General features: G+C 42.1%; 1 long non-coding RNA gene across 1 annotated transcript in view; it reads right to left on the bottom strand.

Moving 5' to 3' along the window:
• Positions 9539-16836, bottom strand: part of LOC110255709 — a 29359-nt gene continuing 22061 nt past the window's right edge. The window contains exon 2 of the long non-coding RNA XR_002336409.1: positions 9539-10641. This is a non-coding gene — a long non-coding RNA (uncharacterized LOC110255709). The remainder of the gene's footprint in view (positions 10642-16836) is intronic.

Genomic DNA, 16836 nt, shown 5'->3' with positions numbered 1-16836 from the left:
TGTGGCTGTGGCGTAAGCCTACAGCTGTATCTATGACTTAACCCCTAGACTGGGAACTTCCATAGGCTACAGGGGCAGCCTTAAAAAAAATTCAAGAATAAATTAAAAGCCCTTTTTTAAATACAGGTATCCCTTGCATTTTGAATGTTCACTTTGCTTTTACAAAAAAAAAAAAAAAAAAAAAAAAAAAAAAAAAAAAAAAACCCTACACTGGTACCAGTTTTTGATAACTGAAAGATCACTTTTAGGGAAAAAGGACCCAAAGTAACAAGAGCGCTCAGCATGTGTTTTGCAGGGAGCTGCTGTCGAGGGGCTAAGCAGCACTGCCAAGCTCCTTCCCCAGAGCCACACTCAGCCTCTCAGCTTTAAGCTGCCAGAGCTTTGAGCTGGGTCTCTGAGCATCTGTGCTTGATCTTCATTCGTTCCGTGCATTTGTTAGCAAGCTGTGTCCTGAGGTAATTGCTTCTCGATTTACGCCATTTCAGCTTACAAAAGCTTTCATGGGAACACTCTTCTTTCGGATAGCCAGGAAGCTGGTACGTCATTATTTTAGCCCAGATGACATACAAAGAAATGAAGGTATCAAGAAGTTCCATGATGCCTACACAGTTACACAAGATGAGCCAAGAAGTCACAATTGAAATCTCTGGAGTTCCCCTGTGGCACAGTGGGTTAAGGATCCCGCATTGTCATTGCAGAGGCTCGGGTCTCTGCTATGGCGTGGATTCAGTCCTTAGCCCAGGAACATCCACGTTCTTGGCCCCCCCAAAGAAAGATCGAAATCCCTGGTCTCTAAATCTGCGGCCAAGCCTTTAGCCACAATTCAGTATTCTGTACTCTTTAATTATCTGGAAAATTAAAAATTGATCGAGTCAGTCTAAACAGTGTTGAACTCTAGTTAAAGCGCTTTTCCCCGTTTGTATATACTAAAAACAACTTGATTCAAATGAAAGAGAAAAAATGTTAAAAGCTTTTGTGACCATCGGAGTGATAAAAATGTAGACAATCTGAGAGAGCCCTTCAGGTGGTTTAATCTAAACAAACAAAAAAAAATTAAGAATTCAGCCGTGTTTCACTTTTTTCCCAGAAGATAGACTCATAATTAAACTTTTCACCTTTCCAAATTACTAACTCTGTATCCTGCACAGTGGGTGGTTTCTTTCCAGACATTTCTGACTTGGAACAATGTATAAAGCAGGAGACACGGAATGGAATTTATAGCTAAATTTAACCAGGCATATTTTAATAAGATTAGCATATCTTTGTCTTTCAACACTAAGTACCTTACAATTAACTGAATTTAGGGAGCATATTGTTTCATCAGAAGTGAGATTTGCAGCCTTAATTTCCATATTTATTGATGTTGTGTGTGGAAGGAAATCTGAATAAGATTCCTGTGTCTGCCCTAAAGAGATTTCAAGAGCCAGAGTGTGTTAACCCTCCCAGGAAGCTTGTGTAGACGTAGAATCTCACCTAGTCACTGCTGACTTCCCGAAAGTTTGTCAGGGATTTTGCTGGAAGTTTTATTTGGGGGGGGATTAAATAGAAACACTTAGATGTTACAATTGTGAGAACTCTGTCTAGACAGAAAGGAACCCAAAGGGTATGAGTAAGAACATAGCCACAGTAAGGCTGTTCTCTCTGGAAACATCTAGAAAGATTGTTTTCAGAACCTACTATCTTCCTCATTACAGTCCAGTGACCAGATAAAAACCCTCAAGTGTAAACAAGTCAATAAATCTTGCTTTCAATGAATGCAAAATTGGCCAAAGTTCTTAAAAAACATTCCCATGAGGTAACCCCAAGAACACAATTTTCAATAAACTGTAAAAATCAGTCATGAAGGACAGAAAAGGTAGTCCTTTCTCATCATCAACTTTTCCACCTTGTGAAGCATACTTTTGAGAAGTCATCCAGGAGGTCCCTTGTGGTGCAGCAGGTTAAGAATCTGGCATTGTCACTGCAGCTGCTTGGGTTGCTACTGTGGCGAAGGTTCAGTCCCTGGTCCAGGAACTTCCACCTGCCAAGGGTGTGACAGAGAGAAAGAAGGAAAGAAAGGAAGGAAAGGAAGGAAGGAAGGAAGGAAGGGAGGAAAGAGGGAGAAAAAGTCATCCAGTTAAGAATGTGTATGCTTAGGTATTACCCACTGAGAACTAGGAGAGAAAATTAATTTGGCAAATTGCTCAGCTCCTCACTAGAAGCTGTGAAACAGCAGTTGGCCGCTGAAGGGACAGGCTGATGTTTACTGAAGGTAATGAATGAAAGATAAAGCTCTTCCAGGTACAAGGACCATCTCTTCATGGGGCCACACGAAGAGCATGTACAGAAATCTCCCTCCTCCCTCCCCAGAGCTAATTAGCACAATGCCCGCATATAAATAAACCCAGGAGGAGGTAAATAGAAGTGAGCTGGAAGTTATCACACACAAAAATCTGTGTGTCAATAATACAGCGTATCAGGTAATGAAAGGAGTGCAGAGAAGAGCATCAGAACCAGTGTGTCTTATGTGCACTAGTCTATACTCTTTTAAACTCATATTATTAGATGGAGTAGACTTTAAACATGAAACCAGTGTCAACCAAAATCTAGCAGATGGATCATCTTTGCTAAATGAAAATTCAGACCTTTAGAATAAACACCCTTCCAGAAACTAACATGTCAGTATTAACTGAAACTTTCAGTGATGGAGTTGATATAAACATTAAACTGCATTCATTTATCTGGACTAAAAATGTGGCTATAAAATAATCTCAATCTCTTTTAGGCAAATTGAGTGAACGTCAAAATTAAATATTTACAGAACTCTCACTATAACATCCAAATATTTAACAGTAAATGGATTTATTAATAGGGAAAGTTTATGTATATATTAATATTCCATTGACATATGGAAAACATTTTGACCAATTACACTGTGACTTTGCTTGTCCAGAATGGTCTCTGTCAGCCCAATTGCTTTGCTTATGGTTGCTGCCCATAAAAAATCGTCGTCTTATATTAATTTGTGAAATGTTTTAATAGTTTTGATTTTTTACCAATTGTTTTATCTAGTCTGAAAGAAATTTTTAAGCATTAATAGCAAAATTCTTTACACCTGCCTTGGTTGCAATATTTCCCTCAATAAGGCCTCCAGCACTTACAGTGAACTCACGATGCTCTAAAGAGTTATAATCTAAATAGGAGCCCCACAGATACCCCTGAATCAAGAAGCTTTATTAAATCACCTTCATGTCACATCTCATAATTCATAAGTGTGTCCTACCCAATTAGTGTCATTGGTTCTCTAACGTCAAACCAAAAAAATCTAAAAGGCAACGTTTCCTCAGAGATTGGACAATCCCTCCAAATGCACCAAAAAATGACCTGAGTCAGGTGTTGATGAGCAGTGCACACCTGCTTTATGCTTGTCGGAAAGAGCTCTCCCCTTGAGCTCTAGTGAGAGGAAAAGAGTGCAGAATTTTTAAACCTGCAAGTTGACACAGGTTTTTTGTTTTCTGTCTTGTTTTGTTTTGTTTTGTTCTGTTTGGGGCCAAGCCCATGGCGTGCGCACATTCCCAGGCCAGGGATCAAACCTGCACCACAGCAGTGACCAGAGCCACAGCAGTGACCATGCTGGATCCTTAACTGCTAAGGTACCAAGGAACTCCACACACAGGGTTTTTTGTTTTCTTTTGTTTTTAATTTTTGTGGAGTATAGTTGACCTAGAATGTGTGTTAGTTTCAGGTATACAGCCAAGGGAATCAGTTATACATAACCATAGAGCCATTCCTTCTCAGACTCTTCTCCCGTACAGGTGGTTACACAGTACCGAGTAGATTTCCCTGTGCTATACAGTAGGTCCTTGTCACTTATCTATTTTATACATAGTGGTAAGTACATGTTAATCCCAACCTCCAAATCTGTCCTTCCCCTTTGGTAACTGTAAGTTTCGTTTTCAAAATCTTTAAGTCTATTCTCTGTTTTGTGAATACGATTTATATCATTTTTGATTAGTTTCCATGTATTGGTCATCTCATATGCTATTTGTCTTTCTCTGACTTACTTAGTATGACAATATCTAGGTCCATCCGTATTGCTGCAAATGGTATTATTTCATTCTTTTTTATTGCTGAGTAATTAATATTTCATTGCATATATGTACCACAGCTTCTTTATCCATCCCTCTGTCGATGGACAGCACCACAGGGTTTTTTTCAAACTATTTTTGTCACAGTAGTTTTAAGTTTTCTCTTCAGGATAATAAATCAATAATACGAACATATCAATAGGCACAGACACACAGAATCAATAAAAATACTACTACATAATTATCACTAATATGCAGTGATTTCTGAAACAAATGATTATAATTGCTATGAGTTTTTACTCTTGGTTTCTGTTTGTTTCTATTTTAATTGGTCAGGAAAATGAAGCATCTGTGCCCTGCATTGGGTAAGTTACATAGGCATGCCAAAGAGATAACTCTGGTATTTTGTCTGGCATCGCTCCGTTCCCACAGAGCCTCAAAGGGGTCGTATAGACAGAGAATAAGAAATAGTCCCTCTGGACAGTGGACTAACTTTGTACACCACACTGTGGAAATATCAGAAATTCCAGAAGATAAAAAATTTAACTGGAATGAACAGGAAATGGCAAAAATTTAATCTCTACTTCTGTCGGCCTCGAAATTGTAATTCACTAAACACGAATGCTTCACAAAAGAGGAATTACCAACCAACTTCAGACTATGTTGAAATTGTTTAGGAAAAAATGATACCATAACATTTTGCACTGTATTTGCAGCCAGGACCCCAACACAACACAAAGAGGAATTTCACTGGCTGGCACTTCGGGTACCATAATGACTAGGCTGAGTGCTGTATTTTGAAGAGAAGTCCCAGAAGCTTGCCCTTACTCAGATCGGGTTTACTAACCTTGAAACCCTCCAATCAAGAAGCACGTGTGACAGAGGGAAGGCGGGAAGGAGGAAAGGAGAAGAAATCTCTGGGCACAGATGTCTGAAGTTCCGCGAAGGATGAGGCTGAAACCCAGCTTGGGAGCATCATACTAAGTTATTCCTTTGTTTGTGTTCAAATTTAAATTTTACTCATTGTTAAATATGCAATATGTAAAGGCATTCATTTGGTAAAAAATACAAATGATACACCAAAAAATGAGGCACAATTCCTCTTGACTGCCACTCAAGCCCAGCCCCTCCTCAGAGGTCACTGCTGTTCTCCATCAGAAGTATCTACCTCTCAACATCTGGTCACACGCATATGCGATATGACGTAATGTACCTGCAATTTCACAATTTAGTTCTTGTATGTGAAGGGAGGTGTGGAGTCTGTGTAATTCAGCAACTGGATTTTTTAGTTTAAAAATATGTCTTTTTAATCCTCAACATTGCTAATTGTTAGAGAAACGCAAATCGAAACTACAATGAGCAGAGTTCCTGTTGTGGTGCAGCGGAAGCAAATCCAACTAGGATCCATGGGGATACAGGTTTGATCCCTGGCCTTGCTCAGTGGGTTACGGATCCAGCATGGCCGTAAGCTGTGGTGTAGGAGGCAGATGCCATTCAGATCTCGCCTGGCTGTGGCCATAGGCCGGATCGACCCCTAGGCTGGGGATTCCCTATGCCACAGGTGGGCACTAAAAAGGAAAAATAACCCAGAAACTACAATGAGGTATCACCTCACATCTGTCTGAATGGCCATCATCAAAAGTCTACAGTAATAAGTGCTAAAGAGGATGTGGAGAAACAGGAACCTTCCTACACTGCTGGTGAAAATGTAAATTGGTGCAGCCACTATAGAGAACTGTGTGGAGGTTCCTTCAAAACTAAAAATAGAGTTGGCCTATGATCCAGTGACCTCACTCCCAGGCATATATCCAGGAAAAACTCTAATTCAAAAAACTATATATGTAGATACACATATATATATAATTTACACACTATAATTAAAAAACTATAATTCAAAGCCCAGTGTTCATAGCAGCCCTATTTACAATGGCCAAGACATGGAAGCTAGCTAAGTATCCATCAATAGATAAGTGGATAAAGAAGATGTGATACACACACACACACACACACACACACACACACACACACTTACATACATACGTACAGTTGGCTACACCATGTCAGGCTCCTCCAGTGGGCCAGAAGCATTTTCATAGAAAAAAAAAAATAAATAAGGAAGTCATTTGCTTTTACATGAAAGGAATCAGCAACTAGACAATAAGCATACAAAAAGATATTCTCTCTTCTTTCTGCCTAGTGAGTAACTGCTCTGTCCTTTTAGGTCACTTTTTCTGATCTATCTTCTTAAAGCTACAAATCAAAGCTTGGAGAAGTGCGTTGGCTATTCTGGGAGTGAAGACCCAGAGTCTGAACAGGGAGTGAATCTCCTTTTTGTTTGGGGGGGTTTTTTGGGGGGGAGGCTGGTTTGGGGGTTTCTTTTCCTTTTTATGGCCTCACCTGCAGCATATGGAAGTTCCTGGGCCAGGGGTGGAATCGGAGCTGCAGCTGCCGGCCTGTGACACTGCCACAGCAATGCCAAAAACAAGGTCTGTGACCCACGCCAAGCTTTCAGCATCACCCGATCCTCAGCACACCGAGCAAGGCCAGGCCTTGAACCCAAATCCTCCTGACCCTATGTCGGGATCCCAACCTGCTGAGCCACAACAGGAACTCCGGAAGTGAGTTGCTGATACCTCGGTGTGTGTCTGCTGCAGGCGGGCAACCTTGATGGGAGATGCGCTGCCTGAAGTCTGTTCTCTCCTCTCCAGGCCTGGGATCTCACACCCAGGCGGTCATTTAGCTATGGATTTCAAAGGCATACAATAGAACAATCATTTAAAGGCCATACGTTGTGGAAAACCAAGATCCCATAGAACCAGAAGTTGAACTGAAGACTCAGATTTCCTGTTTTAATCTGATTTTAATTATTTGAAATATTTTCAAGACACATCGTGAAAAGAAAAATGCATTATTCTCAGAGGATCCACGGAAAGGCAGACTGGGCCAGTGGAAAAACTTCCTGCCACAAAACACCTAGAAATGCAAGATAAGAATGTAATGCAGACCTGAACTCTGAAGACAAAGAAATTCCCAAGAGCCAGCAACCACAAAGAGGGGCCTGAAAGCTGGAGGGACAAGCAGGAAAGGAAGGCCAGGGAGTGGGCCGCCTCCACATGTCCAGCGAGCCTGACACGTGGAATTAAGCCAGAGCCAAGGAAAGGTTTGCATAGCAGTGAAAGGGGATGGAGAACCCCTGCCCGCTGACCTGAACAGGAGACAACAATAATGAGCTCATTTTATAAACTGAGGGCATTGGCGCTCCCATCGTGGCTCAGTGGTAACAAACCCAACTAGTATCCATGAGGATGCGGGTTTGATCCCTGGCCTCCCTCAGTGGGTTCAGGACCCAGGGTTGTTGTGAGCTGTGGTGTAGTTCGCAGACACAGCTGGGGTCCTGCATTGCTGTGGCTGTGGTGTAGGCCGACAGCTGTAGTTCTGATTCGACCCCTAGTCTGGGAATTTCCATATGCTGTGCGCACGGTCCTAAAAAGACAATAAATAAATAAATAAAAATAAAAATAAACTGAGGGCATGGGTTGGATTAGAGCCAAAAATTTTTTTTTTTTTTGGTCTTTTTAGGGCCACACCCCCGGCATAAGGAGGTTCCCAGGCTAGGGATCCAATTGGAGCTGTAGCCACCAGCCTACGCCGGAGCCACTGCAACTTGGGATCCGAGCCACATCTGCAACCTACACCACAGCTCATGGCAACACCGGATCCTTAACCCACTGAGCAAGGCCCGGGATCAAACCTGCGTCCTCATGGATGCTAGTCAGGTTTGCTAACTGCTGAGCCACAACGGGAACTCCTAGAACCCAATTTATACCACACACCTGGTGCCAGAAACCACGTCTTTGTTAAAGCTATCATTTAAGAGTGGGGGCAGAATACCAACATTCTCAGGCTTTCAAAAGCTGTATCCCAGGAAGAAGGAATCTGAATTTACAAGCAGTGTGTTTTGAAGAAGCAAATAGAGTGAAGGCAAGGAAGGGCATTGTTGAAGGTGTGGGTAAATCTGAGTGGATCCTGATCATAAAAAAGTACAACAGTCATGATGACAATCAACTCGGATGATTAAAAAAAGGTTGGAACGGAGTTCCCGTCGTGGTGCAGTGATTAACAAATCCGACTAGGAACCATGAGGTTGCGGGTTCGGTCCCTGCCCTTGCTCAGTGGGTTAACGATCCGGCGTTGCCGTGAGCTGTGGTGTAGGTCGCAGACTCGGCTCGGATCCCGCGTTGCTGTGGCTCTGGCGTAGGCTGGTGGCTACAGCTCCGATTCGACCCCTAGCCTGGGAACCTCCATATGCCGCGGGAGCAGCCCAAAAAATGGCAAAAAGACCCCCCCAAAAAAATAAACAAATAAATAAAATTAAATTAAAATTTAAAAAAAAAGGTTGGAACTACAAAATACTAGAAAACTGTAACATATGAGATGAGGAGGGAGTAGAGGCAATGAAATCAATTTCATGAATTATTAAATAGGCAAAGAGATATTGATTAACGCTATCAAGTCAAATATGGATGCTGAAAACAATAAAAATAAAGCGTGCAACTTCCAATCCAATAAACAAAACTAAAGAAAACTTGGTCCGATAGAAGGTGGGAAAGGAGGTAAAAATTTCCAGAAAAAAAGGTATGTCAAAGAGAAAGCAGAATAAAGCATAGAAATAACATTTATGTCATTACGTAAATAAAGCATAAAATGTTTCATCAACTCTCAGGTGCCTATGTGTTCACACTTTAACATCTCTGAAATCAAAATGCATAGTTCAACCAATGATGTTTTAAAAATCCCTGTTGGCCATACAGCACCTGTGGTACGGACTCCAATGACTACACAATGAATATCAAAAGAGCCAGCAGCAAAACTTGCAGAATGGGTGTCTCTCTCAGAGGAAAATCCTGAAAAAAACAGTAGAGCAGTACTTTAACTCTTAAGATTTGAGTATTTGTGGAGAAGGAGTGAGAAGGTGATGAATAAAACAGGTTTAGCAACATCCCCGAAGCTAGACACCCCAAAAAGTTTGTTCTACCTAATTGCAAAGCCAGCATAAGAGCCAATTCTAATGGTTTTTGGTCCTTTTGAGAAATGCTGCTTTTGATAACATAGAGGGTAATAGGGCCTGAAAAAGCACAAACACTGGGGACTCTGCATCAAAAATTAATTGAGAAGAGCTAGACAGGGAATGTCACAATTTTTAGAAATAATTTTTGATGTATTCCACTTACATTTATTCATAAGACTAATGTGTTTTAAACATTTATAATAAATTCTAAAATATGTTTTAGTAAGTTCAATAAGCAAAGTGTCACTGCTTAATTGCAACATTTTTTCTGTTTCTTAATGGTAACTAAAATGGTGTTGCATCTTACAATGCATAGCAGCTTAGATTTATGAAGTTCAGCATAATAGTAATCAAAATAAACATAAACTAATCTTCCCAAATAAAATACAGAGACTTACAGGTTGTATTTTGAAATTTTAGTTAGCTGTATTAATAAAAGACTCATCTAAAACGTAATGACACAGAAAAATTAAAAAAATTGAGGGGGAGGAAATATCTGAAAAATTATAAAGTCAACATAAAGCCTCATATAAACATATAACCATAAGTAAAACTGACTTTAAGAGGGAGAGAGAATTAGAGAATCAGAGGCTTATTGCCTATTATTGAAAGGAACAATTCATCAGGAAAATATAATTTTGAACCTGTACGCACCTAGCAACATAGCCTCAAAACAAACAAAAACAAACAAAATGGATTTACTGAAAAGAACTTAGAAATTCACAATTTTAGTAGAAGATTTTCATTTACATTTCTCAGTAACATTAAATAATCATTTACAGAACCCTGAAGGCAGCAGAGAAATTATGTTCTTTTCAAGCACCCATGAAACATTTACAAAAATTGACAGTGGCGTGAGCCACAAAACAAGTCTCAGAAAAACTACATCTTACGGAGTATGTTCTCTGAACAAAATGCAATAAAAATTAGAATTTAAAAAGCACACTGGAAGTTCCGATGTGGCTCAGGTGTGGCCCGAAAAAGAAACGAAAAAAAAAAAAGAATTCTGCTGTTGCAAACCTCTGTGATGATACTGAATTGAGCCCCATCTTAAAACATGACTATTAATACCTCTCTTGCAGATTTTCCGTGAGGCTTAGACATGAGAGAGACAGATGGATGCAGTCATGTAGCAGTGTTGGTTGCCTTGCCAACATCCACCTCCACTTCCCTTCTTCCTTTCTCATACCCCCTAATTTTCTTCAGGTATATTCACCCTCCTCCACCTGGCCAGATACTTTCTCAGCTCCAGGACACAGGGTATCCTGATTTCTTGGAGACAAGTGTGGCAATCCCACTCCTCTTATCAGTGGCTTGATTCCGCCCAATACAACCAATGGAGTCTTCCAAGAGACCTCTGGGAATGTGTCTCTCTCCAAAAAGAGAGAAAAGGAAGGAAATAGCCCCATTGTTGCTTGTTTGCTTGCTTGTTCGTTGTATCTCATTGCAATGTTGTCTCTGGATTTGAAGCCACCTTCTGACCCCAAGGTCAGCACTGTCAACACCCTAAGGGAGGCAGGAAAGAGAACTTATAACAATTGAACTCGAACCCTGGATGATAGTTTTGATAGTCAATACCAACCAACCTGGGAATCTACCCTCCTTTTCTACCTCCTGCTATGTGAGATAATAAATCCCCATCTTGCAGGAGCCAGGTTGAGCTAACTTCGCTAGTTGCCAAAACATCCTAAATGATGAAAAAGGTCAAGCTCAGCCTCGGAGGTCAAAGCCATGCTAAAAATAGTAGTTACCATTACTATTCTGCTCCGCCTTGCCCATCCACCCTCTTATCACTATCACCGATGCAACATCCTTATTCTGGTCACTTCTGTTCGTAAGTGAAGGGACTATTCCCCATAGTATCTATTAGCATAAAACCCTAACTTCCATTTTCTAAGTAGAGTTTTTACAGCTCACTTGGGGAATTTAGGAACAGGGCTCACATTCATCATTCTGCAATTATGAATTATAGGTTGGGATTCACTCTGTTTAGTTATACCTACATTTTTCCACTCTAATCAAAAAAAAAAATTAGGATGTATAATTTCAGTGAATTACCTTCCAGCAGAAACCTGGATCTTTTATTACCATGAGCTAACAGAACTCCAATAGAATCCTAGTAGAAGACGAATCCTTTCAGATTTTTGACAGAAAAAACATAAAGTAAATCTTTCTCTTCTATTTATTTTAAGACTGGAGGATGAGCCAGTGCCACAGTGGAGATAAGACATTTTTGGAAATAGGAATTCAGAGACCACATGGATCCCACAGGAAACATAACGATTTAATAGTCAACAGAGTAATAAATAGATCAACAAGTAAAAACAGGAAGACTCCCTTTCCAGCCCCGCAAAGAGCAGAACACCGGAAAGCCAACGTATCTGAAGAAAGGATTCTCTCTCAAGAGCGACTGTGGCTGAGCCAGAGACTTGCCCATGGGGATGGGGGCTAATGGGTGAGGTAAAGAGGCACCTGTTGGTGAATCCGGGGCATTTCTTCCAGTAGAGAAGCCTGTCCCAGCAGGACAGACCCTCAGCCCACCCAAGGGCTTTAGGCAGGACCTGGTGAGTGAGGAGCCATCACCTGAAAGAAAGGCAGCTACCAAGATCAGTACAGGAGGAGTTCCCGTCGTGGCGCAGTGGTTAACGAATCCGACTAGGAACCATGAGGTTGCGGGTTCGGTCCCTGCCCTTGCTCAGTGGGTTAACGATCCGGTGTTGCCATGAGCTGTGGTGTAGGTTGCAGACGCGGCTCGGATCCCGCGTTGCTGTGGCTCTGGCGTAGGCCGGTGGCTACAGCTCCGATTCGACCCCTAGCCTGGGAACCTCCATATGCCGCGGGAGGGGCCCAAGAAATAGCAACAACAACAACAAAAGACAAAAAAAGACAAAAAAAAAAAAAAAAAAAAAAAGATCAGTACAGGAGCCATGCTCCATCATTTCGTCACCAGGACCTTCCTGGAGCTGGGAGTGACGTCAAGAGAAGAATGACGCACTGAGAGTGAGGAAGGACCCAAAACGCTGGAGAAACGACAAAGAGCAAGTGAACGAGTACTTCTGTGCGGGTGGGATTCTTTAGAAGCTGGTTGGTTTGGAGCTCTGGCTGCAAGGAGTCGGCACACCCACCGCCCTAGACACCAGCTGGGCCGCGGATTCTGTGCTCCTGGCAGGTGCCTGGAAGCCGCTCACGCCTCAGCCCCACGAGGCTGTGGAAACCGCACAGGTGAGAAATAAATGTTCATCTCGGGCAGATCCTTAATAGTCACACTTCCCGGCCGTTTGGTAAGGTGTTCCTCCAAGTAATTCCCCTGCAGGGAGTTTGTGGTGAGACGGGGACGTGAGCAAACACTGCAAACCACCCAGCTCGTCCTGCCAGACAGAGCGGCTCCCCCCAGCCTGACCGACGGGCCCCGAAGGCAGCTAGATTTCTGAACACTGAACACGCTAGATTCTTGAGCAAGAGACGCTGCTGGTGAAATAAATAACTGGAACCCTCTTAACAGATCCCACCTGCAGGAGGCTTTGGAGAAGGAGGAGGAGAAAGGGCTCCAGCTTGGGTGATAATTAATTAACTCATAAAGGGCGTAAGCATCTTCTCCAGACACTGCTAGGCCACCGGTGTCTGACCTTGGGCAGCACGCCTTAGTCTTAAAGAGACATTGGCCTCCAACCTGTGACAGACTCGCATGGTTGTCATTCCACACTTAACCCACTAGGAGGCAAAGCTCAGGAAGACTGTAGGTTACCTGTCCACACAGGTAGCAAATAACTGAGCTGTGATGCCCCGGGGCTGCCTGATCCAATATTTGTCTTCTCTACCACTTCACATGCTCTTCTTCAGGAACTCACCAGTAAAAAGAAATGCTCATAGTTTGGTGTGTCAACATATAAATACCATGCAGATGACCTCATGTCATGGACAAGAGGCTGGATCAGCCCAAAACAGGACATCGTTCCAAAGACAGGCAAGCTGGCACCATCCGGAATTCCATCTCTGATACGAATTCTGTGTCCCTCCAATGATAAAATCCTTTCCTCCTCCTACCCACCCCCACCCCCCACTTCAGAACCAGGATTCTCAATCAGAAGGACAGTTCTGGGGCACTGAGATCACAGGATCCAACCAAATCAATCTGCGAATCTGCTGCAACATATTTTGACCTCATACGGTCCTACGAGGCATAGCATCTGTGAGGGGAAGGGGAAAACAAAGATCTGGTCCTTGCTCTTTGGTCATTTTGATCCGTGTAAGAAGGAAAGACAGAATAGAGGAAATAAAGAACAGCAGAAAATAATACATAACAAGTGCTAAGTCCAGGTTTTTTTTTTTTTTTTTTTTTTGATCTTTTTGTCTTTTCCAGGGCCGCATCCTCGGCACACGGAGGTTGCCAGGCTAGGGGTCCAATCAGAGCTTCAGCCGCCGGCCTACACCACAGCCACAGTAACGCGGGATCTGAGCCACATCTGCAACCTACATCACAGCTCATGGCAACACTGGATCCTTAACCCACTGAGCAAGGCCAGGGATCGAACCCACAACCTCATGGTTCCTAGTCAGATTCGTTAATTACTGTGCCACCAAGACAGGAACTCCCAGGGTTGTTTCGAGATAATTTTTTTCTCAGTAAAAATTCAGATCAGGAAGTTGTCTGATGGCCTAGCGGGTTAAGGCTCCAGCATTTTCACCACCGTGGCTCTGGTCGCTGCTGTGTGGCACAGGTTTGAACCCTAGCCCGAGAACTTTCACATGCTGTGGGTGTGGCAAAAAAGACAGAGTGAGGGAACTCTCATAAAAAAAAAAAAAAGGAGTTCCCGTCGTGGCTCAGTGGTTAACGAATCCGACTAGGAACCATGAGGTTGCGGGTTGGGTCCCTGCCCTTGCTCAGTGGGTTAACGATCCGGCGTTGCCGTGAGCTGTGGTGTAGGTTGCAGACGCGGCTCAGATCCCGCGTTGCTGTGGCTCTGGCGTAGGCTGGTGGCTACAGCTCCGATTAGACCCCTAGCCTGGGAATTTCCATGTGCCTCAGGAGCAGCCTAAGAAATAGCGCCCCCCCCAAAAAAAATTCAGATCATAAAAAAAGAAAATAAAAAATACTCCTAGTTAATCCAATTCCAATACAACCATAGGTAAGACTTTGATGAACTTCCTTCTAGTCTTTTTTCTACTCACAGATAATAATATAACTGGGTTCACACCACGGAATTCTCTATCCCACTTTATTTCCCTTAACAGTGTATTTTGAACACATTCTAGACTAGGACGTTTCAAACCAAACCCTACTGGGTTGTGTTCTTGAAAAAACACACCAGGAGTTCATATTAACAATGTGATACTGTTTCAACAGACTACACATTAATGCATCAATTTTTCTCATCTTATCATCATAAAATATTATACTCATTATGAACTATAAGGTTAAACCTATAGAGGTACACTTGCTTCCAAGAGAAAGAAAGACCTGTGCCAGGGAAAACAAACCAAGTGCTGTCACCTCTGAATAAAAATCATATCTGTTTACCTGAATCCGGTCAAAGATAAAATAGAGAGAAACGCCACTGTTAAAACACCACCTCCATGTCCTCGGAGCCCTGAGAAGTATCATTTGTATCACTAATGTAAATTTTATTATCATTTCAAACCACCATTTTAAATGGATCAGTGTTACCAGAAGCAAACTCCTGAACCCAAAAAAAAAAAAAAAAAAAAAATTAAGGTCAAACCATCCAATTTACTCAACAACTGCAACAACAAAAACGGCAAAAAAAAAAAAAAAAAAAAGGCAAATAAATAGTTTGGGAGGGGGGCAAAGGAGGTGGAAAGGGACTCTGTAGATTATAAAAGACTCAGACACATCGGCCACATTTTGGATCCCAATTCAAACAAATATACCCCCCAAAAAATTTTTTAAAGATACCTGAGGAAATGTGAACATTGGCTATTACATGATATTAATAAACTATTAGGGCTAATAGTCTGAGTATGATGGTAGTATTTGTGGTTATGGGTTTTCGATTTTGGGGGGGTTTTTTGTTATTTTTTGGGGGGGTTTTTTTGCTTTTGCTTGCTTTTTTTTAAAGTATAGTTGATTTACAATGTTGTATCAATTTCCGCCCTACAGCAAAGTGACCCAGTCATCCATATATATACACCTTTTTTTTCTCATATTATCTTCTATCATGTTCTATTGCAAGAGACTGGATATAGTCCCCTGTACATTGGGACAAAGATTTTTTTCATATAAAAGTTCTTTCACATCCATAAGCCCTCCAGAGATGGGATTCAACACAGTTTCTCCTACATTATATTTAAGCTTGTCAATATCAAAAAACGTGCATGGTATAAGACTTAAAGGAGAAAAGCCCCCAAATACCAGAATCCTATCAGTGCTTTTAAGGAAGTCTCCCAAGAGGGAGGGGAGGGACTTAACAAAAAGGAACTGAGTCACGCCACACAATTTATACACATTATAAATAAAACAAGTAGTAAAACTGTTTGACATTTAATTCACACCACTGTACAGAGAACTTCAAAGGGGGGGGGAGCGCAGATATCAAAGTTTTCTTGGCTCTAGATCATCCTTAATTCATAGCCCTGAACAAAATACTGTGGAAGATTAGGCGTGTTGGTAAATGTTGCTTGGGAGTTCATTTCAAATACTAATGTGTGGCTGAGGGCTGTGGGTCTGTCCAACAGCCCCTCTCCCTTCCTTGGCTTCCGGGCTGGGAGAACCGGGTGCTCCAGGGGCTGCCCACCAGATCTCACCTGCAGAGCCGTCCCCACCACTAAGAGTGGTGTGACAGGTTCAGACCAGTGTGACCTAAGGGGAAGGCTTTTCTTCTCTAATAGGAGAGCTGCCCTGTGGGAGGTCCTGCCACTCTTCCTGTCTTGGCTGCTGTCCCTGAAGAGATGTGATGATTCAGCAGCGGGAGGTCCCCCACAATCCAAAGGGGAAGCCAAGAGACCAGAGCAGACCTGCAGGCCTAACCCCGCTGTTCCAGAGTGAACCAGTGGGGGAAGGCCCTGCTTCCAGATGTATTGATACAGGAGACTAGGTGCATCCTTCTTGGCTAAGCTGGTTTTACTTAGGAGGTCTTTATTCACCCAAAAGTACCCAAACTAATGCGTAATACGTCCTGTGTCATAAGAGCTTCAGCACTTGGCCGATATATCAGTGAGAATGAGGGAGAAAAAAAAAAATCAATGACTGATTTTTAAAACATGTTTTACAACAATTATAAAATTAAATGGCAGTAGAGTTGCCATTTTCCAAAACGGCAGCTGCACGTAAAGTGGGAATCTGGTTGCTGACCAGTGGCACATATTTGCGTTAGTTAATATGGAAGGAAGGACACATAATGTCACCCATTTTAATTCTAAGAGATACAAGCAAGACCAGTTTACTTCTACGTTTCTTTCCATCTCTGGTGGGTGACTCAAGACATAATCCTTTGAAAGACAGATTCTGAAACATCAAGATACTCCGAGATTACTCGACAGAGTTTAATATTCTCTAATAACATAGACTTGGATTGTTTCCCTGAAAGACGTTTTACGTAATGCCTGAGAAATTTTATTAGTTACTACAGAGTTCTCTGCTTAACCTCTGGAAGATATCATTTTACTGGTATATGTTAGACCCATTCTAGTGTCATGAGTTTTAGGTTGGACTCTTAAATTAAAATCCACTGAAACATAATTTGG

This window comes from Sus scrofa, chromosome 10 (assembly GCF_000003025.6).
Source record: "Sus scrofa isolate TJ Tabasco breed Duroc chromosome 10, Sscrofa11.1, whole genome shotgun sequence".
In the NCBI taxonomy this organism is placed as follows: domain Eukaryota; kingdom Metazoa; phylum Chordata; class Mammalia; order Artiodactyla; family Suidae; genus Sus; species Sus scrofa.
Note: the sequence above shows the minus strand (reverse complement) of the source record. Positions and strands in the feature narration are given on the sequence as shown.